General features: G+C 46.7%; 1 protein-coding gene across 5 annotated transcripts in view; it reads left to right on the forward strand.

Moving 5' to 3' along the window:
- Positions 1-27,515, forward strand: part of LOC142579192 (gamma-aminobutyric acid receptor subunit beta-like) — a 227,596-nt gene that overhangs the window by 137,469 nt on the left and 62,612 nt on the right. The window lies entirely within an intron of this gene.

The following is a 27,515-nucleotide window of genomic DNA, read 5'->3' on the forward strand; positions in this document are numbered from 1 at the left end:
TAATAAAGCAAAGAAGGTGCAGATGGAGGCGATAGATGCCGAGCACGCAAACACACACCAACGATGTAGCTGTACGACGACGCCGCGGCGGCAGTCGATCGTTCGCCGTCGCGTCCGCTCCGTGTGAAACGGAACCCGAGCTGTATACTGTAGTAGTGGCAGTCGCAGTAACAGCAGCAACAGTAGCGACAGTAGCAGGGAAGCAATGGTAGCATCAACATCATCAGGAGCCGAGAACAACAGGAAGACAGAGCTGCCGGTCGTGCGATGCATCGGGCCGAGGAGGGGTTGTGGGGAGGGGGGGGAGGGGCGACGCAGAAAGGGGGTGGCACGAGGCTCCCCGGAGCGAGCAAGCGCGAGCCGTCGCCGAGCAGGAGAACACTAATGGAGGCCCCGATAAGAATGACGGATAGAGATAGCGTTGGCGCAACTCGTTGGTGCGGCGCAACGATGGCGGGCGCAACCCGAAAAACGTTGGCAGCGCAGCGCCGTATTTTATTGGACGCCGACGCCCGCTCTCGGCGTGCCAGCGTCCATTGTCGATCGGAATTTTCGGCTGGCAGGCGCGTCCCTTCGCACTTCCTCTTCTTCGAACCGGGAATCGATATCGGGGGCCCCGGGTGTCGGGTGCCGGTATAACGTGTGTACCTTGCTCTGATCATGTGTGTATGGAAGCTGGGAATAGATGGGGCAAGAGGGGGCGGAGCGAGAGATCGGAGGTATATAGGTGTCGTGCGTGAAGCTTCCGTTTTTCCCCCATAACCTTCGTATAAAGGCTCTACTTTCGTCTATTTACTTCCCCCTTGTAGTTGTTGTTCGCCGAGGTGGTGCTGTTCCCCCTTAGGCCGCATCCTGGAAAGTTCAGCTTCCGAGCTGCAGTCGGAAAGGGGGGGGGGGAAGAAAAGAGAACGCATTTCGTCTCGTCTTGCGCGCGTCGTCGTTGTCACCGCCTCCTCTTTGGGCACGTCAATCACGCTCTTCGACCCGGTGGTTTTTGGAATCCCGCTGCTCAGCGAACATCGACGTGGTGCGATGGCCTTCGAAAAGCGGCAAGCTTATTTTTCTTTTTCCTTCACACCGGGTATATGATTCACGTTTACTTGTGCGTCCGATATTGACGACGCTTTGCCTAACTCACCATGAAAAAAAAAAGAAAATGGAGTTGAATTCCTGCCCTGGAAGTTGCAGCAACCGTGGTGTAATCGACGGCGAGCGCTGCCTTCATGGATGCGATCGGGGTAGAAATTACATCGCGTGTATTACTGCAAAATGTTATACATTATGATGTAGGCGTTTCTTTCTCAAAACGAAGGAGACCTAGGTGTGCCTGCTAAAGCGAGGATTAGGGCGTCCTTAGAGGAATCGGTATATTGTGCTACGCCAGTGCGTAGAATGTTTGTCGGTCCATGTTTTTTTTAAGGTGACAGGCGCTTTCCTTTTCCTTTCTTTCTTTCCTTTTCCTTTCTTTCTTTCTTTCTTTCTTTCTTGGCGGGAAGATGGGAAAAGGGGGAAGAGGAACAGTTAAGTTTACGGATGAAATTATACTTCACACTTAAGGGAAATTGCGCTGTTAAAGTAAACGATATAGGCTAAATATAGGTTTCACTGTAATGGCAGTACTTGAACGCACTGCGTCTCAGTGAAAAGTAGATGCGCGTATGTGAAATCAATCAACTAATCATTACTCACAGAAGACTTACACGACTCTGGCCACCAAATTTTGGTGTACAACAAATCCCACAGTCGTGGTAGCATAAAAAAGTAGCAGTTTCGCCCAAAAAGAGAAACGTCGGTTGCGAGAGCAAATTAGTGGACAGCTATACGAGGTAAGGATGGTAGTTTTATCGGCCGTATAAACTTGTAAGCATACGCATACTAACTAAATTAACAAACAAAGTGTCACGCGTGCATAAGCCAGTATGAACACATCTCACTCGATGACCGCGGAAACTCGCCGTCAAAACGCTACAGTGAGGGCACGCGGCAGCATCAGTGAGCCAATTGACCTTCGTGCAGCCGCTCGCATCAACGCGAAGTACGTCGCGAAAAGACCGCGCGGCGTGGACTCCTGTCGCAGTACCTGTCGCAGATGGCTTCCAAGATACAGCGGTGCGGTCGCTCGGGCCGCTCGAAATAGAACGCCCACCCCCTCCCCCAATCCCGCCCCCTCCTCCCCACCTTCCCGCGCGCGAAGGAAGGCGGCGCGCTTCCTCCCCGCTTTCCGCCGTCACGTGGGCGAGATTGAGCCACGATCGGCGGCTCACCCTCGCACGCTTTCACTCGCACAAGCAGCATACGGCGTGCGGTGACAATATTATCGCCCGTGGACTTTATAGGGAACCTCACGGCGACGCCGACGCCCGCGCCGACGGTAGAAACGCCTGGAGCGTCCGTTTACTTGCTATAGAAATAAAAAGAACTTTGCCCATACCCCATGCCGTAACTCGGTGACTGTGACAATTTGCCGCTGAGCACGACGTTGTTGGTTCGACTCCCATCCGAGACCACCGCATCCCAGTGGGAACGGAAGGCGCAAATGCCAGGGAACTAAGATCTGGGGGCACGTCAAGGGCCTCAAGTGGTCGAACTTAATCCGGCGCGCTACGCTCTTTCGCCACTCCTAGCTGCTAAATTGAGTTAACATGTTAAGTCCACTTAATCAATCATTAAATCCTTCAATCAGTCAGTTAGTGGTATCCGCAGTGATAGTGTTTTACGGAGCATGTTAGAACTTGGGCTTATCGAACCAAACTCTGTACGTTGTAGTCTCTCTCGCTTTTCTTTTTATTCTAGCACACTGGCTGTACTTAATCCTAGCGCCGCAGCAGTGTTGGACAATATTTGATAAACGGGAAGGTCGATGAACTAATGCAGTAATTTTTTTAACCATGATCTGAATGGCGCTACCGCGTTGCTCTTCGTTAAGAGGGAACCTCACGGCGACGCCGACGCCCGCGCCGACGGTAGAAATGCCTTCTCTCTTCATTTTTCTTCTTTATGGTAATTTCCTTGCATACCTCTGAGAGGCCTCATCATCGCCTTTATAATTTATTAAATTTAGTACATCTTATAAAGTGAAAGCAGTCATTTACCTTCAACTACTTCTTGTTATACTATCCAGTTATAATATATACCAACAAACTTGTAAAATATTAAGAACTGCCTAGTTTTGAGGTGTTGCCCTTTACTGGCTTTCATTCATCTGTATATTGAAATTAAAGGCGCTCGGCCGCATGCGTCGTGAAAATTACCCTTCACAGCTGCGGGAAACGCGCAGCGGTTCTTTCAGTCCCCCCCCCCCCCCCAAAAAAAAAGGATGTTGATTAAGAAATACCTGTCCTCTTTAATCTCTGTCTTCTGTAAGCAACTGTTCGTGCAGTTCTTATCGGTAACTCTTTCTTCCTTTTAATGTTACTGGATTTCGGCCTTAGTGCAGCAACAGATGCCTGGTGCTCCGAGAGACGTGCTACTGGATAAGTGCTAAATGGATAACTAGAACTTCGTAAAATAAGGAAAACAATGAAACAAGGCACCGAAACGCGAATCAAATCCCAGCTGAGAGCGTTCATTTCATGCTGTTCAGCAAAAATTCGCTTGGTGTAACAAAAGAGCGTTGTCACATAAACGGGAGGCAGTGAAAGAAATTATCGCGAGCGAGCACTTCACGTGAGACAATGCTTCACATCTTTCGAAGGAATGAGGGCGAATGCACAAACCCTACAAAGCTCTCGCGTTTGAGGAAACAGACATCAGGCAAAACGGGAAAAAAAAGGATGAGGAGGACTAGTTCCCTCGCTAATCTAAACTCCACGCGGGTCTTCCTCTGAAATAACTCTGGTGGACACATAAGCGGATTATGCGGGGCTATTGTTCGGTAGGACCAGAAGCGACAAAAAAAGAATACACTATAGAAGGGAAGGTTTGGGCGTAAGCGCTGCGGTGAAGGGGATTGGGATGAGGATAAGGTGAGAAGCGAAGCCGATGTGGGGAGAGGGGGTGGATGAGGGGAGGGAAGTGGATGAGGAGCGCGTGCATACAGGCCCTGAGGTCTGGCCTTTCGGTTCCCGAACGTATACCGCGGTCGCAAAAAAAAAAAAAAAAAGAAGTAAGACCCGAAAAGTTGCACTCAGCTTCTTCTCGGAAGCAGCTTTCGCTCATGTTTTATTCACGCAGCCTCCTTGACCTCTCCCCTCGCCTCTTCTGCCATCACTCGGTTACTCTCACCCTCAGTCGAACCTTCCTTACTTCCGACAAAGAATCTTCCCCGGGGCGTTCTCCGCAGATAAGAATTACAGGGGACAGAAAGCAGCCAGGCGCGGATTCAACGGGATTACCTGGCGCGCCGCGCGACGACTCCACGCTGTGGGCCCTCAATACCCTTCTCCGTTTTCCCTTGCCCCCTCGCCTGCCGACCCCCTCCTCCTCTATAACTCGAATGCTTGTGCATCTTTCGTCGCGCTTTCTACGGCGCGTTTTCCGCGCTCCCCCTTTTTCAGCCATTTGGGCACCGCTTTCTTCTTGAAACAAGATTTATTGGATCGGGAAATGCCGCGGGATTATAGTGTCTCGTGATGACCAAGGCATTTGGGGCCATCCTCGTCCGCCGCCGTCGTTTTTGTCGTCGTCGTCGTCGTCGCCATTTTGTTCCAGGCTGAATTTTTGTCTCGGAAAGTGGGCTCTCCGTCGCCGTGTTCTCCCTCTGTCCTATATATGGTCCCTCTTAACACCCTTTCTCCCCTCCCGCCCCCCCCCCCGTTTTCCAACCCTCCCACGAGCCCTCTTGCGCATCTCCTTGATGCCAGAAAACGGCACTTATATGCCTTTCACATCCACTCGGAATGGGCGGCTGTATCGACCGCTGAAACAGGCAAGAAGAAAACGATAACCGTTAATAAAAAGACGAAAAGTGCTAGGAAAGATACGAGATGCGTTGTTCGCGGCCAAGATCTCGAGGCGCGCACACTGTTTGAGATGCGGCGAATAAAGGAATGTTCGATGTTTCTCTTTTTTCTCTTCGCTATGCCTTAATTTTGTTTTCGTTTCATTTTTATTTTTTTCGTGGAAAGTGAGCGCGCCCTCTCACACACGCGTGGAAGAATAAGTGGCGTCATAAAGTGGGGGAAGCAGAGGATGCTTGCAGGGCCCTAAAATACTGCGCGGTAAATAATGGAGTTTCAACATGAGTCTCCTGCGGGCGTTCGCCTGAAATACGTCCAGTCCCGCTGCGAGTACCGGCCGGGCCACTCTGACTGTCGTGTCGAGCGTTCCAGGAACCAAGAACAACGGAAATGAGGAGAGAGGAGGGACGGAAGCGGACAGTGGAGGACGAATTTATGGCGGGGCTTGTTGACAGTGGGAAGGGCGTATAACGCGACCGCCTCAGCTATGATTTAGAGTGAAGCCGGATCGGCGGACATGCGAGCGGTCGGGATGAATTCGCCGGTCCCATATAAGCCACTCCGGTCGCATGAAACGCCAGTAAGATGTATGCCGACGCGATTTACGCCTCAAAATTTGCTTCTTGCTCTGGCTTTATTTTTATTTATTTATTTTTTTTGACACGGCCGCTTAGTTTCAGTTATAAGACTCGGTTTCCGTACTTTGTTCATTTATCGAAGCTTACGTCGTGCGCGTGTTGGTTGCGTTTTCGGTCAGGTTACCGCAAGACCCAAGATATGAAAACTTACGACCATTGCAACGTTGGAGAGGCGGATCTAGTAGCGAGAAATTTAGCAAATTGTCTGCGCGCTTTCTTCTTTCTTTCATTTTTTTTTTCTGTCATGACACACTGAAGATATTTGACCTGCAGATCCCATTTGGCATCTATACCGGGGCCAAATAATGAACACCGTAGACTAAAAGCATATTTAGCGCCAGCAAACAAGTACGGAAGGGAGACGACACCAATAGCGCATTGTGGTGTCGTCTCCCTTCCGTCCTTGTTTGCAGGCGCTAAATATGCTTTCAGTTTACCAACACGCCCAACAAATGGCAATGCCGTAGACTAGTGCGCCACTTGTAGAACCGCGTCAAATTCCTCGCGTAGAAAGCCCGTGTTTCTTCGTTTACCGCAGTATAAGATTATGTTTAAATATTTTCGCGAAAGGCCCCTCAAACGTATACGCTACTGAATCATCCTAGCCTCAACAGACGTCCTAACACTTTCATATCTAGAAGTGCGAGTAAAAGCCAATAATGTGTACACATTTCCGACAGTGCACAGCTCTCACCAGCACCCCTCGCCTCTCTATAGCGCCGGGACGGCCGAAAAAAAAAAGAGTCAGTGAGCTAGTACAGCGATCTCCGTCGTTCGAAATCCAGTTAGCCTAGCGCCCGCACGTCTGTGTGGAGAAGTAGGGATGATGGAAGCGGGAAGAACTTTATACTTTCTATTACAAGGCTAAAACGACATTCACGCGACATTGCGGCCACCAAGGGTTGCTCGACAGACAGGAACGATATGTGACCATTTTCGTTAAGCGATATGTCAAAAGAAAGAAAAAAGAATGTGGGGCTGGGAGGTGGGAGGAGGCGACGGGTACGCGGCTTATTATTTCCGCTGGCTGATCTCACGCCTGCATTAGTATCCCGCCGCCGCCGCCGCCGTCGCTTGCGCAATGAGCGAATCTCTTCGCTACTTTCTAATCGAATGCGTCACCGTGTGCGCGCACCCGAGCATGCCTCTCGGTTGTTCCCTCCTCCTTTGCCAGCCTCTCCCTCTCTCCACACCAAGTGTGCATGAGTGCATGCTACGGTGGCTCAGCGGAGCAGACCGGCACACAGCACCATCCTTCGGATCCGATCACGTGGCCAGCGCTAAACAACGGCCATGCCATCGACGTCCGCGGATCGATGCTGCAGCGCTAGAAAGGGCGGAGCAGGGGAAGGCCGTCTCGGTCTTCTTCTTCACCACGGTTCGGGGTCTCACGCTTTTCTCTATACCCGCCCTGCTATCTTCCTTAACTTCTCGTTTCGCCTTTCTACGTTGAAAGTATTGCTTCACTTTTGCTGTTTTTCTTGTTGTGTGTCCGTTAATTTCTTCATTTTTCTTTGGTGCTACTACCAATCCACCTTCTCATTCTCGCGCTCTACGGCTTGGCGTGGTAGCGTGGCGGTCGATTTTTGTTCATCCGCGTCTTCATCGTCGTATTCTTTTCTTGTTTCTTTTTTCTTCTGTCATTCCACCGTGTTTCTTTATTGTTTTGTATTTCTTTTGCTTTTCTTTTGTCGATCTTCCATTCGCTTCGTTCACTTTGCCAAAGCTGTCTTGCTCTTGTCATTATCGCCATTATCGTTCTGCGCCCCTTCTCTTTCTGTCGCGGTAGAGAGGGGGGATCTTTAATTGGGGAATCGCTAATGAATCTTCTCCATTTCCGAGAACCAAATAGAACCAAAGAAGAACCGATCAGCCATTTTGGCGACCACTCTCCCCTCTCTACCTCAACATTTTTCTTCTACTTTTTTTTTTTCTATTTCCATCACCGAAGGGCGACCGTCCATCGTCTCAGACGAAGACGACAGCGTCGTCTGGGATCAGCCCAGTTTCTCCATTGCTGCGAAGAAGCGAGCTACAATGCTTCTTGTTCTACCCGGTATAGCGTCCAACGCTTCTCTTAGTCTGGCCGCACTGCGGTTCTCGCAGTGCTTATTTCGTCGACGCGCAATATTCGGTTGGTCTTCTTCTTTTTCTCTTCGTCAGATTCCCTCCTTTTCGAAACCCTCGCCGCTGCTAATGGGGGTGTCGTTCTGTATCACGACGCGCACGCTCTCCCACCGTGCACTGTACGCGGATCCAACAACGCTTCTCCCGAGGCTTCACTCATTATACGGACCGTCTGCCGCCTTTTGCTCGCCGTGGCAGCAGCGCGCTGACCCCGTCTCCAGGGAAATGGAGACCGCGCCGCTGCTGTGTGGATTCAGCTCTCGATATCACCTTCTTCTAGGTTTCTTTCTTTCTTTCGTTCTTTCCGTATTTCTTTATACATACATACATTTTCTTTTTCGTTACACTGGTTGTTCCCGCTTATATACATGGCTTGCGAAAACGACAGCCTAGCTTCTAACAACTCCCGACCGCCACTCGTATAACAAAGCGGGGAAGCCGGGCGCAAATTGATTGCGTTCACAAAGCCACCAGGAAAAAAAAAAAAGAAACACGCGAGAAAGAAATGAATCCTCTCAGCAAGGCAAGAAACAGAAACGAAAATGGGTGGAGAGTTCTTGAGTGGGACGGTCGTGGTACAACCAGCCGTGTTCCCACCCTCCTCCTGTCCGTCAATTTTATTTTCCTTTAATCCCCAAATTCCCGTCCTCTACATTTCTTTTTTGTTCCTATTTTTTTTTCGTCCCCACGGTACCCAAAATCACTAACCTCGTTTTGTTCACTGATGAAGCCGGTGCGGAGGCACGGGATATAGACTCTTTCTGGTATCATTAGCTGACACACGAAAATGAACGAAATCTACTTCCTCGGAGTCATTATATTTTGCGGCCGAGCGCGACAGATCGAACGTTTCGAAAATTCGAATGAGGTTCAACGAAGGCTCAATATTATTCTACATTGTTACCGTTTTCCTTCTTCCAACAAGTGCCAACTTATCCTAATCAATCCTTATTAGCTTTATCACATTACGACTCTCGAGTGGCGTATCAGACGTCAGGGAACTTGGAGCTACCCAGCTAAACCACCTATCGCTAGGAGCAGTCCTTTATTTCCCTGGAAATTAATTAAACTGCTATTTTAACGACAAGTTGCGTTTGGCAGATTCAACCGAGCTGTAAGGAATGTAAAAGTTCCTAGGGACGATGCGACTGCTTCGTTAATATCTTCAGCAGTTATTTGTGTTATTATACTTTCGTGTTTTCTCACAAGTGTACAGTAACCACGCGACGCTACTGATGCGGCAGCATCTGTGTGCCGTGGTTAGCTGAAGGTGGCTTGTAATTTTTTATTAACCTGTACTTAGCTTTACTGCTTTGGCCAAGTATTACTATGCTTAGTAATATTCTTCGCTTGTGAGTGAATGGAGGGTGAAAAGGCCAGCCAACCGGGCACGTCCTTGGTTGACCTCCCTACCTTTCCCTCTTCGTTTCCCTGCCTCTCTTGTGAGGGAATGTACGTTTCATAATCCTCAAAAGCGTAACATGGTACCAAATATATTCTTCAAAAAGAAAGAGAGAGAGAGGAAGATTGGTATTAAGAGCACGCGGGTTAAATTTTTTTTCTCGTTATAATCGAACCCACGGCATTATAGATGACTTTCTCTCGCATCCAGTTCTTAAAAAAGTTCAGCATCTCTTTGCAACGAACCCAGAACACGTCCACAAGCGTACAGAAGCGCACAGCTGTGACTGCCGTTCACTTATAGACCCGGGTCGCCAGAGTGAGCTTCCAATTTGTTTCTCTCACGCCACACTAGGCGCGAGACACACAGTGACATTCTGAAGGACGGTGCCTCGAGAAGCTCGGGAATCTTTCAGCCTTGTGACACCCGAAATGAACCGCGTATATTTAGCACCATCCACAGTCCCTATGCCATGGACGCAACAAACAGGGAGGACACCTATAGCGACCGATTTCTTGTACGAATCGTTTCGTAATGGTGTGTTTCATTCTTTTTAGTTTCGTTGATTTCCATCTGCGCCTAGTTCAGATTTGCCTGATTATACGTGAGCCTGCGTGAGTGCTCGTGAGTGTTTTCGTTCAGTTCATGATCCTGATGTTGCGTGTCATTGTATGCAGAATCCCCTTTGCGCAACATTAGTCATATAAGCAGCAAGTTCGAGAAACCGGAACCTCATAATCTAGGACACTTTTTGAAAGTGCCAAAGCAAAACTGTCTAAAATCGTATCCCCATGCCCTGCTTGCGCGGAATGACGGCGTTTGTTCTATTTGCTTTCTTTTCTGTTGCCTCCTGAACCAGTGTCCACCTACGTCGGCGCGTGTGGGGAACCGAATACTTGATGCTCTTTGAAACCTGGGAAAACATATGTGCAAGCACGAGGGGACGGTGAAACAAGCGGATGCCTCAGGAAATTCAATATCCCGGTACGATTGGTCGAGAAAGAACAATGGCTGCTAAAAGTAAGTCAACGCGTACAAATCAGTGTACAGGAAAAAGTAGGCCTTGACAATGAAGAAAGCGGAATGACAACGACCGCAAGGAAGGCAGCGCTTTTAAAGTCTTGCCCAGCAGAGTCAACATTGACGTTGCGTAGCAACGTTTTGCAACGTAAGCATACTGAGACGCGACGAAGTTACAGCAAGGTTTCACTTGCTTCTCTAACTTGTACCATGACCGAATCTCTCCAAGGACCGCTACATTCTCTCGCTTCTCGGGGCACTACAGCCTCCTATGTTACCTCAATCTAATCTCCAATAATAAGACGTTGTTTCATTCTCGAATGACCTGTTGTCGTTATTATTTAATTGCGCTTCTGCGTCAAACTGCCTACGCTTACATTAGGAATGGCTCTATTTTTATCTTTATTCACAGTGGCCGGGTGCGCTAACACACAGAACGCTCATTATTGTGGCATCTTTGAAAACTGCTTTCTCTGAAGCCGACGTAAAGCAAGAACTGCGGGAAAAACTTTTCTCAGACTGCATCACTTATTTAAATACACTTGTAGACTTGTCTTTCGTTGTTTTTTTTCTTCTTCTTGAATGACGCAGAGTGTAATTTGAGACTTGCCTTTTAATGACGATAGACATTGTGTGCTTGCAGCACAGTACCTTGCTTCGCTTGGTTTGTCGTCACAGAATGCCGCTCAACAGTAATGAAAATCTTTGTCACCGAGCGGTGTTTGAACTCGTGTTTCTTTGTTTGCGATCCAGGTGTTGCAACCCCTTCACCACTAAATAATTTACACTGGCAGAATACTGCGATTCATCAATTTGTAACGTCTTTATTAAAACAAAAAATTATGGGAAAGTCCCATTTGTTTCAAGCATTGGAGGTGTGTTCGGAAACACCATAGTTGCTGATGTCTTTCTTGGCGGTTGCCATGGAGACCTGGTCCACCTTCATCACTGACAAATTCGGCGCGCTTCGTCCACAGAAATCAAACGCGTTTTTCCGATTGCTGTGGAGGTCGAATCCAATCGTCCCAATGAGGCTGGCTGGATCTCTCGCGGTATTCTACCCTCAATGCGCTTGTGGATTTCTTCCTGGCTCGTAGTATCCTTATCACACATCCCGTGTCTTCTGTAGTGGCTTGTTACTGGCTTGTTGTGTACATCCCTTCATTTTACTCATCACTGAAGAACAGTGTCTGTCCCGTCGCTTCTTCTCGGTCGCTTTTTTCTTTTTGGCTGTTACTTTAACTGAAGAGCCGTGTCTCGAGTGGGGACATCGTTGTACTTGTGGCCAGAACTCTAGTACACTTGCGTTCCGCGTCGTAGTTTTCATGCATCTCAAAGCCATATTTCGTACATGCTCTGCGAAGGACAAGTCTTGCGTTGAAAACGCTGGAACATTATGCGCGGCCGTGAGAAGACAGCTAGCGGTAACAAGCTGGAGGAGTTAGTACTGGTTTGTGTTTAATAAAAGTGTGCTTAAAACGAGGAACAAATTCTTACAAAACGAGGAGAAAAACGACGACAATTTCTCAATTCATCGCCTCGTTCCTCGTTTTAAGCACTTTTTTCAACAAGAAAGGCCGTATTATTGACGCGCGTCTAGCTACAATTCTAATGTGATAAACCATAAACCTCGAACACATTCCAGAGAAACTCTTAGTGAATGTGCAATCTCTAGACACTGTAATCTAATTTCAGCACATTGTATAATAACATGAACGCGTTGTGAAGATTGTGTAACTGCAGTGGTAAAAAAATAGGACAAAGAAAAAACGATTTCTTCTCGACTTCAATACTTCGAGTTCGTTTTCATAAGGAAAGTCGTTTCAATATTTTTCTTTCGTACACACGTACGTACACACATGCCTACATACCTTTGCGCATCGGAACACGAATGATATAAAGGCTATGTCCAGTGCTCGTGTATATACCGCCCCTTTAGAAAGCTCGGTTATATATACAGGTTATCTATCTCTTCAGAAGAAGAATAACACGTACTCTAGAGGCAATCTCTTACTCGTAAAAAAATTCTTACTCCTAAAAATTCACAGCGCTTGTCGGCTTAAGCAAACGGCAGAATGAGAAAAAATGAAATGGGCTTCCGCGAATAGCGACAGAAAGAGCGGCGGAACGTGGCCAGACAAATTAAACAAAAAAAAAAGCACTCACTTCCGACGATGAGAAAAGATTTAGCGGATGGTATAGCTGGCGTGTCGTCTATATTTGTGAATACGGATAAGCCTCTCGACTACAGCCGCAGTACCGCACCGGTTTCTCCATTACGAGAAATTGCATACTCTGTCATCTCAGTCTATCCTCAACGCTTAAAACAAGGAAGAAAAAGAAAAGAAAGGATGAAAGCTGATGTGAAGCTTTTTTTTTTCATTCTTTCTTTTTCTACTTGCTTGTGAATGGAGGAATTTTCATGGCTGGCCGCCAACAGCAGTGCACTTGACGACGGCGAGCGATAATTACTGCGCTACTTCATACTTTCTTTGCGCGAACCATATTTCATGCGGGATGAAGCTTCAGTTGAAGCTTTACAGTAACAATAAGGCTCGTGTGCGCTCAATGGTCTTAGACTATATGACGTTTCATTCAGGGCGTCCAGTGGTGATGAGGCCGGACACGAGGTATGAACAGGGAAGTTTGCTGATGCATGAGGATACACGGCGGCTTAAACGACATCTTATATTCTATAATACAATGGTACCTTCGAAGCACCGACCACATGGTTAAGGTTACGCTCTCGGTGTCTAACCGCATTACGTTAGTTTACTTTGTATTAGTGTTCGATTGATATGCTCGTTAAAACTTAAGATTCTTTAAGTAGGCTCTTCTTGTTGGTGCTCGTGGTAAAACTCGAGAAAGTTCTTAAACTCGCTGCCTCGGAAATTAGCTGATCCGTCTAAAGTTCGCCCTGCGCCTGCAATGACTATCTTTTGTTTGAATTCGAATCTGCTGCCCGCGTTTTTCTTACCCAATTTCTTGTGCTGCTTTTTTTCGGCTATGTCGAGCTTTTGTCACAATTTTTCAGAATCTTTTGAATCTTGCCATCTACGTTCGTCATTTATTGATTCTTTGTTTCTCAGATTTTTTTTTTTTTTACATTATGCTCCCAGGGATATTTTTGCCGCAATATTTAGAAAAATATATTTAGAAGTAGCGCCCTAAGGAATGTTTCTTTGTTCAAACGTTTTCTTCAGCCAACATTCACTGTTCGACTACTGTTTTGTCAGGTATAGCGAAAGAAAATTGGTGCGCTGATTATATCAAAGCAGGGGATTTCAACCACAGGGCTCAGCTCCTATAATGTTAAGCGGTCTTCATATAAAGCGCTTCTAATTAATGTAGTTCTTTGTTGTTTTATCTCTCGTGCTTGTCATGGACTTCATAAATCTCGTTTTCGTTACACCGGCTCACACTCCCAAATTCGGTCTCTCAGAGGCCCTTAAGTTGGGGCACGTTTTTCCTTTAATTTTTTCTTTCTTTTGCGAATCGTGAAGCTTAATTTTTTTTTACTCTTATAACAAAGAAACGTCGTCTCTAAATATTAACTCGAACGACGCCTGTCATTGATTGATTGATTGATTGATTGATTGATTGATTGATTGATTGATTGATTGATTGATTGATTGATTGATTGATTGATTGATTGATTGATTGATTGATTGATTGATTGATTGATTGATTGATTGATTGACTGATTGATTGATTGATTGATTGAAGTTTAACGTACTAAGGAAACGCTGGAGATATGAGAGACGCCACAGTGGAAGGTTCCGGATTAATTTTCTACGCACGAGGTGCATTAACGTGTGCCTAAATTTAAGTACACGAGTGTTCTTGTAGCGTGCCCCAAATGAAGTGCGAGATCAGGAGTCGAACCCGTGACCTCGTGCTAAACAGCAGAACGCCATAGTTAGCAAGTCAACACAGGCGTGTGTAGAAGCACGTACATATTGCGAAACTCGATATTCGATTCTTCAATAGGTTAAAACTAACTACGATGGCAAAACTAACACGCCAGCGAGGAGAAGGCTACCTTTGACAAAATTTAACTTATCCAAATGACTGCCAGTCTTTCTTGGGCATTTGAGCTAATTTTATAAAATTTTTATTCGACAGCGTGCTTCCACCTGTCGGCGCCCACCTCGACTTTGAATGTTTCAGCACGAACTGGGAAAGGCACCTAAAAGCTTTGTTGACTTTCAGCTTCTGGAACATGGCTACTGGCTAGTGGTTAGATGGTGACGGACGAAAGGGGAGAGAGAGAGAGGGGGAGCGAGTGTTACAGACAGTTCACTCTCGACTCACTTCCAATGTTTATGAAGACCCCGGAAAGCGTCCTTGTCCTGATTTCCTGGCCTGTTATTCCGTTCTTCATCGTGACGTCACGTTCATCGACGCGACAAAAATTAAGGTCGACTTCATTTAGCAGCGGCGGCACAGCCAATGTGGTGATGACAAAAATGAAATAAAAAAAGAAAATTGAGGGAGAAGACAAAAGGCGAAAAAGTGTCAACGATAATGAGAACGAAGCGTGCTGTAAATAAAAGATGCGCCTACACAGAAAAAATCTGGGAACCTGCTCGCACTCCACACCTTTTTCTCGTTTAGTTGTTAAATAAACCAAAGAAAACACGAGCAAGGCCGTTGCATGCTCGTGCCACTCGGTCTAAAGGGCGCGCACGGATTGTCGTCATTACTCATAGGAAAGGCACAGGTATATAGGTTGCGGGTCACGACCAGGCTCAGCACTTTCCTCTTTTTTTTAATATTTTCTGCTCGCGCACTGTAAGCGCCAGTCAGCGCGGCGCGTGCTTCAACGTTGACGCCTACACCGTCAACGAGCACCGGCGGTTGGGGCGTGCGAAGGCGGTGCGGGCATAATTACGCGATTCTCGGGCCTTGCCCCAGTTGCGGCAGAGCCAGTGGCGCGGCGTTTCACATTTCGTGCGTGGCAGCGGGGCGCGCACTCCGTGGCCTGACGTCGCTTAGCTGGTGGCCGCGGACCCTGCGCAAAGTGCGCGGCCGCCTGTGATCTATGGCGGCCACGAAGACCTCACGTTCGCTCCCTGCATACCTGTGCACTCTTGTGCCCTCGTTTTAATTATCGACTCGTTAGGGGCTCGTCAGTTATTAGCCGCGGGTTCGCGGCGCAGCTTCTGCGGTCGGTTCCCGACAAATCTGTGCAGCATCGCCCAAGCCACGCAACGTGCCGAGGCGCTCAAAACTGCGCACGCGAAAATGTATCCAGTTTTATTCGGGTCTTCCGTAACGTGCGTGCGACAGCTGAAAATCCCAATCCCTAAAACGACGAGTTCGAAAGCCTGCATCGTAACCTGGTTGCCAGTCTTTGACAGCGCGTGATCTGTGCGCTGATCTGTACCGCGTGAGGCTCAAACGGTTGCGCCCCATGTGGGTGCTTTCTCGGCGGCGTCCGACGAAAGTTTTCGACTTCCACAGTGTTGCACAGATGTTTGTAGGCGGCGCCTACTTTTTGTTTTTGCGTTGCACTCGGATCCCACCGCTACACGCTAACGACTCTAACATTGCGCTTCACGACCGTGGCTCTGCGCAAATGACTCCATCATTTCGCGTATGTATATACTGTTTTGCTTCGCTTCAATTAGAACTTCGCATTGATGGAAGCTTCGAACAAGTTGCGTCAATTCTCCGTGTCCCTGAATAGGAGGACGTGCTACGCGCAGACCTTGCTCGGGGCGTTTCCGCCTCGTACATGCGCCAACCTGCGTATTAGAGCTGGAATCAGACCGCGCTTTTGCGAAACGGTCGTGTCGATGGAAACTTAACGGGAAAGTCGTGTTGAGTTTCCATTTGCGACCGTCGCGACGGTGCTCAGTGCGTGAGCGTTTTGGCTCAGGTGAATCGCGTTGGCTCCGATATGAAGCACGCACGACCAAAACGTGTGAGCTTAGCACATTAGAGTAGAGAAAATCTTGCTCTTTCGCGATTGCAAGTTGCAACAGCTTTGGGCATTATAACGTAACGTGGCGCCAACGCTAGTGCTACCTCTTAACTAATGCCTAACTCGTGTTGGCGAGAGCGTTCTATCAACCGTTCCAGACGTCGCGTGAATTACGCAACAATAAATGCATTGGTACCTCTGAAACTCTCCCGTTAACGGTGTCCTATATCTCATACAACGTGAACGATCAGTAAATTTGTAACGTATCCGCACCCGAATGGAAGACGGAACTTTACTAAAATTAATACACTCATTTCGTCGGTACTTTACCGCGCGTCTTTAGACAAAAACGCGCCAACACTAAACACCGCTTGCTTTTCGGTGCGAAAGCTTGAAGATAACCTTTACAATCCATGGAAGGCGGTTCCCTTACACAACCTGTTGGTGAGATGGCGATACAAGTGTGGTCTCAAGCCGCAGTTGTCCTAAAGATTTAAAAAAGGAAATGCATCGTGCAGAGGCGACGCGCAGATGATCACTATAGAGTTGTTTTAACATGGTGTAAATTCAGTTGTTGGCCATGTAGGAACGTACGTCCCGTGACAGAAGGATCACGCATGTAGTGACGGATCGACGCGACGAAGTTGCACCCAGCATCAAGCGCAATCAATGCTTTAATTCATTTGTCGCAAATCAACTTAGCTCGTCAGGCCGGTCTGTATTCGTTGGGTGAGGTGTTATTCATGGCTCTGGCGAAATCTTCTTGGCTTCGTGGGCTAGCGAAAGAGGTTTCGATATTGCAAATGGCTCGAAAAACATCCCGTGATTTCTTGTTTCGTACTTGCCATCACAAATTATCGTGTATGTGCTAGCACACATTATCTGGACTAGCACGCGAAACCCTTTTTGTGACACCGAAATATCAATGCAGGAATTAGCAGTGTTGGCACAAGTATACGAAGGCTGTCGCGATGCATGTGAGAAATTGCACTTTGCTGATCTGTCAAAATTCTTTTGTTACGTGCTTCCTATAACCAATTCAATTCCTTAATTTCGAGACTCTTCGTTTACAACTTACATTTCCGGCCCGTATGTAGATAATGTACTACTATGTACTACTACGTATCTTGAGGGTCTTACAAATAAATAAATAAATAAATAAATGAATAAATAAGCTGTTCTCTATGTAATGGCACGTCCACGCTTTCAGCGAACGGCTTTTAGTTCGCGCACACCTTTTCTTTAAGGTTACGGCGAATCCTTCCTCTTTCTCTGCTTTCTAACCAAAACAAAATACCTGCACGCTCGCGCGCGCAACGTGTTTCGCAAGTACACGCGGTGGCCCGACGAGGACGACATCGTCCGCTGCGCGCTTCGCCGCTTACTCACCGCAAACGCACTCCGCCTTAGGAAGGAATTCAACCTGGCCATAAAAAGCACTTCTGTATCCTTTGTTTGTCGTCGCCCGATCACGGCCAGAAGGAGTACGAACCCAAGATAGCGCCTCTTCTTTGCGCGCTCTCCGCACTTGGGCAGTAAACCCGAAGAAGAATGACGTAAACGGCGCGCATGATTGGCAAGGAGGACGTTGAGACGGCTTCTCCCAGTTTGTGCTTTTCCGGCCGCCGGGCTATATCTTGCCCCCATGTAGCAAAAAACGCCGCCGGCGCGCGGCCTAGCTTACGCGTGTCTGTACCTGCGTGCACGTGTGTGCACAGCCGTCGTGTATAGCCAGCGAGAGCTGTTCTCCGTTCCCTTCACGCGGCCGTTACACCTTCTATCAGTTTCTGTACTCGCGCGCGCCTAACACGGGAAGGGTGTTATACGCGACGCTGCCCATGATCAACACGGTCCGACCGGCTCCGAGCACCGTTGCTAATCCGCCCGCCGGGCAGAAGGACCGTCTCGGACTATTCTCTCGCCGCCAACCAAGGCTCCCTTCTTTTTTTCCTGCTGCTGCTGTCGTTGCTGCTATTCGCGTTGCCTTTTCTACGCGACCGCTGTGGGCCGATGTGTTCTTCGGGTCGCTGGCTACGTGGGCGCCTGTCTTCTCGCACGCTGGCTCGACTCGAGAGGCCCCTGATAGGATTACCGGCGTTTCGTCTCCTGCCCGTCCATCTCGGACTTGAGTGCACAAGCACCCCCGGCCTGTAGTAGCTACGGCTTTCTTCGTTTTGTGTCCGTCGCCGCTCGGCCCGTTCCTTCCGAATGTGTCCATTTCTCTTCCTCTGCGGCTCCCATAACTTATGGAGGAGATCTCTCGCTGTGTTTGCGGGTGCGTGTCTACGTGGACATCGACGCCAGGTTAGCTTTCTTCTTGCTGTCTGTTTATTTTATTTTTGGCAGTGACCGCAGCATTTCTTTCTCGTCCGTCTGTTCACGTTCGCTTTTCTGTTTCTCAGAGATACATACATGCACGTGCGCTTTCTTTTTTCTCCTTCGTTCATTTACGGACATCCTTGCACGGCGTAGATCTTGTTCCAACTGATGGCCACAACGTCACGCCATCACTCCAGCACTGCGGCGACCTTTAGGAAGGCATCGTTTGATGTACAAGTCGAGATAGAAGGACAGCTTAGAGATTGCTAATAAGCATACATGACAAAAACAGATAAAAGTTACGCAGCGTGGTTTACTTCTTTCTTTTAGTTATTCTTACTCTCCAAGTCACCTTGTTCTCGTTGCTTACGTAACTCGAGGACAAATTCGAAAGTTTCGGAGCAACATGCTTCCGGCCGTTCTGTTACAGTTGTTTCGGGAGGGGGGGGGGAGGGGAAGAAGGAGGGAACCGAAGGTAATCGGTCAATCATGTATTAACTAATGTGGTATGTGAAATATTTGTTTAATTTGCTTACGGTTACTGCCTCATCATTGTGATACGTTCCATGGGTAGGTTACAAACATGAATTAGATAGGCGATGAATCATAACACATGTAACAGCATACATACAGCAATGTATACAAAACATGATACTGTATGATTATACAAAGAACAGGAGAAAATACTAGAAATGAACTTGGTTAAAACACGTTCGCGGGCTAGTTAAAATCCATGTTAGAGTGTATAAGCGCGAGTGAACGAGGACGTAGTCTGTGTCTGTCTGTGTATCTGTTTCTTTCTACGTCCTCGTTCAGTCACGCTTATACACGCTACCATAGAAAATACTAAATACCCAACCAGTCATAACGAAGTGTGTAACGAAATACGTGCGGAAGGGTACATGCAAAGGATTAAATTATACGAGCACACAAGTAAACAGTAAAACTAATGGGCTATATAATGAGGAATATCATGGGGATTAGGCATCGCCGACTTCGCTCACTGTGAACTTTCCTGACTTTTCGATAAGGCTGCCGTGTCAGAGCCAAATAATACACTGATTTTCACGTAGTATCAGCTGCTTATGTTAACTGACGGCGACAGGCATTGGGAGCAGGCGACGATGATGGAACAGCGCCCAGTCTGAAACCAGAACCTGCCGTGGTTGCTCAGTGTCTATGGTGCTGGGCTGCTGAGCACGAGGTCGCGGGATCGAATCCCGGCCACGGCGGCCGCATTTCGATGGGGGCAATAAGCGAGAACACCCATGTACTTAGATTTAGGTGCACGTTAAAGAAAAAAATTATGGGTTTTAACGTGCCAAAACCACTTTCTGATTATGAGGCACGCCGTAGTGGAGGGCTCCGGAAATTTCGACCGCCTGGGGTTCTTTAACGTGCACCTAAATCTAAGTACACGGATGTTTTCGCATTTCGCCCCCATCGAAATGCGGCCGCCGTGGCCGGGATTCGATCCCGTGACCTCGTGCTCAGTAGCCCAAACCCACGTTAAAGAGCCCCAAGTGGTCGAAATTTCCGGAGTCCTCCACTACGGCGTGCCTCATATAATCAGAAAGCGGCTTTGGCACGTACAACCCCATAATTTAATTTAGTCTGAAACTAGAGCAGAATTTGTTCAGTGGTACATGGAAACTGTGACAAATATATCCCAGAATTAAAAAAAAAAAGCCGAACGTCCTGACAGCTGGCTTTTAACATTGAATCTGATGAAAACCTGAGTATGAACTGCAGTAGGTGCTTTTTAAAAACTACATTGAACTTCGGGTATTTTCCAACCTTCTGTAACCTGCTACCTCGGTGATCTATACGGCAGGAACAGACATAATTTTCATTTGTATTCGTAGAAAGGGAGCAACTGACAGTTCCAAAGCGCGAACAGCGCGTTCTGGAGGTGATTGCTCATTGTCGATTAAAACTGTATTTGAGCGCGTTCGTCCGTGCTGCGAGACAAATATCCTGTCGGTTTCACTGAAACTAAGTTTGAGCAACAGAAAAGCCAGTGAGTCAGTAGAGCGTGCTGTATAAAATGGAGATATTGACATTTAGAACAAAATGAGGGACAGTGCTAACACGTGACCGGAGCGAGTAGGTGATTCAGGTTGCTAAAGGGGCCCCATAGCCAGGTTTGGTCGGTGCGTAACTCACGTGGTGACGACCGTGCCTGAAAAGTATTAGACCGATTTACGCAGAGAAAACAGCTGAAAATTCAACGTGGATTCCGCGCGTCTTCGTTCTCGGAGAAGCCGCGCTCACAGCCAGCAGCGATGACGTCACAAGTCGTCTCCACATCCCACACGCACTGCGTGCAGCGTGAAGAGAATGGAAGAGAGAAAAGAGGTTGGGATGTAAACGTCACGTAGACCCTCAGCTCATACGTGCGGAGAAGGCAGGGGAGCAATATCACTTGCAGGTCCTGATGGAGGCTGTGAGGCGTGAAACGCATTTATTTTAGACAACCAGTATACGTAGCTGCCTAGGGAATCGGCGTAAGGGCACAGAAAGCCTGACAGAGCGCCGATCAACCGCTTACACACATATGAATAACCAGTCATACATAAGTATGAACACAGGTTGAAAAAGAAGACACTTCCTGATTTTTAAAGAAGTCGTGCCATTAGACGCAAAGTGTATATTGAGATTATTTGCACACGAAAACAAAAGGAGACCTTATGAGCAGCTATAGCTAAGAAAAAGAAAAAAAGAAATAGACAAGTGTAGCATATGCTAGTTATATAAGATAAAAGAAAGAACTGAAAGTGTTGTAAAGTTAGCTTTGGATTTTCGAAAGGTAGACGTCCATTTTCTTTTTAAATATATGAATGAAAGAGCTTTCTTCAATTAATGTCATTATGGTGGGGTATTCGTTAAGGAAGTCAGGAATTTCGTATACTAATTTTTGTGCTCAGCAGTTAGTACGAAGCGGATCTTTCTTGTAGATTATGTGTCGTAAATTGTGGCTGTGATCTTTCTCTAGAAATTTATCTAAAAATTCAGTTGGGTTAGATTTAACTTTGTGGTATACAACCATAGCTAATTTTTTATATCGGATGTTATTAATTATTAGCAGTCTGTGCTTTTTTGAAAAGTGGTGATGTATGATATTTGAAAAGTTATTTTTGAAATGAAAAGTGATTTCTGGAAAATGGCGCTGCGTGATGGGAGAGAGCCTCCTCTGCGACAATAGTATAGCTCGTCTCATTGCACCGTCGCCCTTTGTTTGCTTGCCTTTCCCGTATCGTTCAACCTGTTTAAAGCATTCTTGGTGAAGAACACTCCATTTACATCTTCCTTAACCAGAACACTAACCATCTGGTGTGAGGAGATATGCGAAAGTCCGCAGATGCGCTTCCCCCACACATCTTGTTTCACTCACACGAGATGGCGGACGCCGCCCTAGAAGTGAACATAAAGCAGGCACGTGCGAAAAGCGGTCGCTGTCGTTGTCACCGTCTCTTCCTTTCTGCATCCTCGCTGTTTGCGCGCGTATACCCTCGGCTCAATGGTGCCGCGTGCGGGACGTTGGCCATCTTGCACAGGGCAGGGTCACGGTGTCGAAAAGCCTACTTCCTCTATTTTGCATATCCCCTAATGCAAGCGGGCGACGGTCTACATAACATATAAATAACGATGCTTTTCAAATTGGCCCTTTCTTGGAAACTGCATCGTGAATACAGTTCAGGAACATTTCTCTTCAGTACGTGCTTGACACGTCTCCATGACAGGTCTGTCCGCACTTGTGCCTGTGTTGCCAAACGGGAGCTTTCATTAAGGGCTCCGGAAAAAAGCGCCCTCAGTTAACTCCAATCAGTTCGGTAGCGTAGACGTAATACAAAAGCAAGCACTTTCACCTTGAAAAAGCTATGTCAAACTAAGTTTTATGCAATAGTTTGTCACGCGTACCGCTTACACGAGCACTTTGTTGGGACGTCTCCGCACATTTAACTCCCCACTTCGAAGCAAGCTCTAACTTCGTCCTTTCCTCTTAAGTTAGTAACCACCCAGAGGGGAGACCGAAACCTTTCGTATTGAGTGAAACATTTTTCATTGTCGGAGTCGTCATCATCATCAGCCGCGGCATCGTCCTACAGTTGAGTTGTTTTGAATATCTAAGATGTACTTCCTCGCCTTGCTAAAAGATACCCTTTAAAAGAAAGCGTGTCGCACGATGAACCAGCAGCGTAACTGATTACCATGACACTCCATTTCAGAACATTCAACTAAAAGAAGGTCATAATTTCGCATGTCTAAACAGTCTAAATGAGCTTAGAAAAGCAAGCAAACAACTTCGCTTAACAACATTTCAGTGGATACTTTGTTACTGCAATATCGCTGCAATAGCGCTGCAATATCAATGCAAATGTTGCAGTTAACTAGGCAGCACGATAAGTGCATAGTAAAAATATTGCAGTGGAACTTCCCCTACCACAACGCGAATTGCGCACATTTTAAAACAAACTTTAGTGCTTGGTTACAACGAAACATGGTTAGACAAAAAAATTGAAATATTGGGATGTATTTGTGCTATATAGAAAGCACTAGCCGATATCCATTATAAGCGTCAACGTCTCCCAAATATTACGTTTTAAAAAATGTTTAACACAAGCTTACCTGGAACTCCACCGCTGCCTGGCCAGAGGTACTTGTCATGACGTAGAGGCGTTTTGTAAAGACAGAGCCTCGGGTTAACTTGCTCAAATTCTTCGGTTCCAGTCTCCGCGGTGCCCACCACTTTCTAAACCAGGAGACGTGCTGCAAAAGTATAGCATACGAAAGGTGTAATCGCGAAAAGAAGTATCAGTGACTTAGATGTAATCAACTTCTCAGCGTAAATGGTGCCATAAGCCACGATCGTTCAGTAAGTGGAAATGACCTCCCACAAATGTCGCACATGTATCGCATAGTTCAAAACAAATATTCATCGTCTCCTCGCGACCAGCGATCTCACCACTTCCCCGAATTACTTATCCTCCTTTCAAGGTTCCTCTTACCTGAGACAAATCGAGGTATTTTGACAGTCATCCCCGCGAGGATAATCACTGCAAGCTGCAGCAATCATTGGACAATGCAATGCAAGCAGCAGGGCTCATTCGCTTATTATATCTAATTTAACAAAATGCCAAGCAGCACACCAGCAGGCCATTTTCTTGCACTGTTCGCTGTGGCAGGATGTTTGCACCAGTTGCGCTACTTTCCACAAATTACAACCATTCATAGCAACCACAACATACTCTGGAATTATATGAAATACGTGAACATGATATTTTACTAGTGATGATTCCTTGCCAACCATAAGCCAATTAAAATCCCGTTCACCGTCATAGCTCCAACGCAGATGCAGCGACTCCGCAAGCTTGTCATGAACTCTGTTGCATAGGCTGGTGTGGAAGTGGAAAGTCTGAGCCGTCGGAGACTGCAGTTCACTGACCGATCTCGCAGGCCTCAAAGAGAGTTGCTGCGTCACTGATTCTGACGACCAATCCATCGACGTTACCCATCGTGAAGTAACCAGCCTATGCACTTTCCATTTCTCAGTCGATTACACCTCGATCCTTGAGGATTGCCTTCGATGAAGTGTAATCTTTAACATGGTCCAATGATCATTTCTCTATCGGGCCTTCCCCCTGTCCTCAGAAAGCGCATCACACAACATGTTTTTTTCACGTGCGGGGCAATCTAACTGCGCCCGGTAAATATATGAATGCATTTCGCTTGATCAAATTTCTTTCTTATCACCCACCGTTCATGACCAGTTGATCCCGGTGATAACGTGGACGGAGTGCTACTCTGAACACTGCCGAAGCGTGAAATAGAAGAGCATTGGAATGGAATCGGAATAGCGCTGATAGAAATACGAGTCAGACTCGTAGCTGTAGTGGCAGTATGAATTGAAGTGAACGTAAGCTTAGTAAAAACGAGCTGTTGTCCTAGAGGTCCCCTGTTTCAATTCTGCCATTCGACAATTTATATTGTTTATTCATTAAAGCCAACATCTTTCTTAGTGACTTTACCACCACTATTTCATATCGGGTATGTCTCAAACCTATTTTCTGGGCCGATGCCGGAGATAGTGCACAACCGTGCCAATAAAATTACATCATTTTCAGGTTTGAGCTCTGTTATTGTCTTGCGCTGTGAATATTTAAGTCTGTGAATATTTTGGATAAAAGGCATGAACCGTCGGTGCTTTGTTTCATGACAATTGTTTGTGGGCTACCATTCCCAAAATTCTGGAGAATAAATAGTTGTTTCAAAAATGTAAGGCGTGTTATGAGCCAGTTTAGTGACAGATTGGTATGGCAATATAATCTGCATACACCTCATGTCCTAGACTATGGCGTGGCATATAGCATACATATACCTGAATAAACACGGAACCTCACGGTAACGATGATAACGACAGCAAACGACAGATAACGACAGTGTCCATATAATTGATATCAAAATAATTGAATTATCTCTGTCCAGCGTCTTGTGCTTCCAGAACAGGGCGCCCTAAGCTGATTCATCTCTCATCTGAGCATCTTCAGGACTTGCGTTTGTAATGATAAAATGACTCACTCACTCGCTCACTCACTCACTCACTCACTCACTCACTCACTCACTCACTCACTCACTCACTCACTCACTCACTCACTCACTCACTCACTCACTCACTCACTCACTCACTCACTCACTCACTCACTCAATGCAGTTATTACAGCTGCGCCACACTCCTACTAAATGAATTTCAGTAAAACGGCTTGCTCACCATCGGACTCGCCTTTTACAAAACTGCTTGCCAAACGTGACCAGCGCACTAAGTTTCATCAAAGAACTCACTCAACTGCGTGTTATGACGCTTGCGCAACGTTCGCTCCGGTTATTAGAGCTGCCGCCACAGTGCACTGCTATACAATGACAGGAGTGCCTTTTTAAGACCGCTAGCTCAACTATGTGCTCACCTGTCAAAAAACCACTGACCAAACGGCTACGCGGCACAAGAACTCTGGGCACGAGCGTCCGTACCGCAAACACTCAAAACCTTCTCGCAGGGGAACGGCGGAGGTAGGCACGTCTGTAATTATGAAGAGGAGAGACAGGGCGTGAGTTGAAAATAGGGGGAAAAAAAGAGAGAAACGAATAAGTAATGAGCTTTTAGGAGGAACCTGAGCAAATATTGGCTGTCGAGATTAAATTTTTTCCTCCTTCTGGGAGCCTTCTTAAATGTAATGTTTCTCCTTTCCTTAAGCTCGAAATGCTGACCTGTTTTCTACTTTCTTATTTCAGACTATTCACGTGCCTTTAGGGAACGGGACGGCTGTGGGAGCCATGTTTACCAAATAAAGTTTGTTCTTTCTTTTTTTCGAAGATCGCCCTCTTTGAGGTAGCTATGGCGAGTTTGGATAAGACTGGAACATTTGCTTTCCTCTTCTAGATTAGTGCAGATGTAGGCTTTTCAGAGCGGGGTACGTCTAAAAAGAGCGGTCTCCTGTTTTCCGGCTGTCGGGCTCTTGTCTGAGACGCAGTGAACTTTCTGTTGTACGTCTTCGTTTTCTGTTGTCTTCCTATGTACGCTAAGCCATGAGAATACACAACGACCGTGGCATTGCCGGCGGACTGCTGGTGCGTGCGGTGTGCGCTGAAACTTACTCGAGTATGTTGAATTTTGATGTACTTCTTGGAAAACCTCGTATTTCTCCGAGAAACCTTATTTAAAATGGTTGCTTGTACATTATTTATATATGGTAGCGAGGAGCGTCGGCATAGCATGTCCTAGTTCAATTTATTTTTTGGAGGACAAGAGTGGGTACGGAGGAGGCCGATTTTTCCAGCTCTCGTGGGTTTTTTTCTATATTTTCTTATTTTTACGAAAGTGCCTAGAAGTGTGCAAACGTCTAATACATATCTCTTTAAGTCCACTCTTCTTTTATATAATCCCTTACTTCCACGGGGCTCACAAACATTTCTAATGAATGTTCAAATTATGGGGTTTTACGTGCCAAAACCACTTTCTGATTATGAGGCACGCCGTAGTGGAGGACTTTGGAAATTTCGACCACCTGGGGTTCTTTAACGGGCACCTAAATCTAAGCACACGCGTGTTTTCGCATTTTGCCCTAATGAATGTTGAAATCTCAGCTGGTATAGATTTTGTTCTGAATTTACGACCGATTCAACTATACAAACTGTTACCCCTCTTCTGACCAACGAAGCGCAGTGACGATAGTGCGTTCCTTGTGGTTGCTTTAGATTCGCATTACCAGTGTGATGTAAGGTAGAGAGAGAGAGAGAGGGAAAGGGAGGTTAGCCAGTGTAAGTACCGGCTGGCTGCCCTGCGCTGGGGAAAGGGCTAAAGGGAATAAAAAATAAAAGAAGAACAAACTTTTTTTGAGAAAAATTCACACAATAACGCGATGCTACGCGCTACAATATTCAAAGATGGTCGCACAATTCACAAGCCCATGGAACATACCAGCAATCCGCCATAGTTCATATTTATATGTCTTCGCTGCAAGATAACGTGGGACACACTACATCCATCGGCAGCAAGCTAAAATTCTTACTCCGTTATCTTTCAGCTCACGTTACCGCATATCCATAACGCGCCAGTAACAGCCAAGGCCGGCTTTCACGACACAGTGTCTTCGCATTTCAAGTTTGTGAAAGAGGAGATGCCATGTATTTACGTCAAGAGGATCTCCTTAATCGAAACGCCTGTAGATAAAGACACAGCGATATGAATTTTGTAAAAGCAATATCGCCCGTGGCGGTGTTGTTTTTGAAGACAGACATCTGGCTGTAATAAGAAATAGTAGATATTGGCCTTGTTAACAGCCATGCATGCTAGTAAGCGGGATGTTCATTTCAAATGTGCTTTCTTTTCTTTTCATTTGTTTCATCTTTTTTCCAGGCACCTTTGCTTTTATGAAGCACCTACTTGTTAGAAAAAGAAAAAAAAATGTGGTGTAGCCCCACGGTTTTCTTTATGCCTGAGCTAGATTTTCATTCTAACCTTAGCACTAAATTCCCCAAACAATGAGCCGCCTTATTCTCATGTTAATGTAGCATATTTCACTCCAAGCGGCGACTTAACAAAGAGAAACGCCATCCTTGTTTGCTGTTGTTTGCATCTTGCAAGACGTGGGCTCACGGCGGACTCGGTCTTCTTTCTCTTCATTTTG

Source organism: Dermacentor variabilis, chromosome 4 (assembly GCF_050947875.1).
Source record: "Dermacentor variabilis isolate Ectoservices chromosome 4, ASM5094787v1, whole genome shotgun sequence".
NCBI lineage: Eukaryota > Metazoa > Arthropoda > Arachnida > Ixodida > Ixodidae > Dermacentor > Dermacentor variabilis.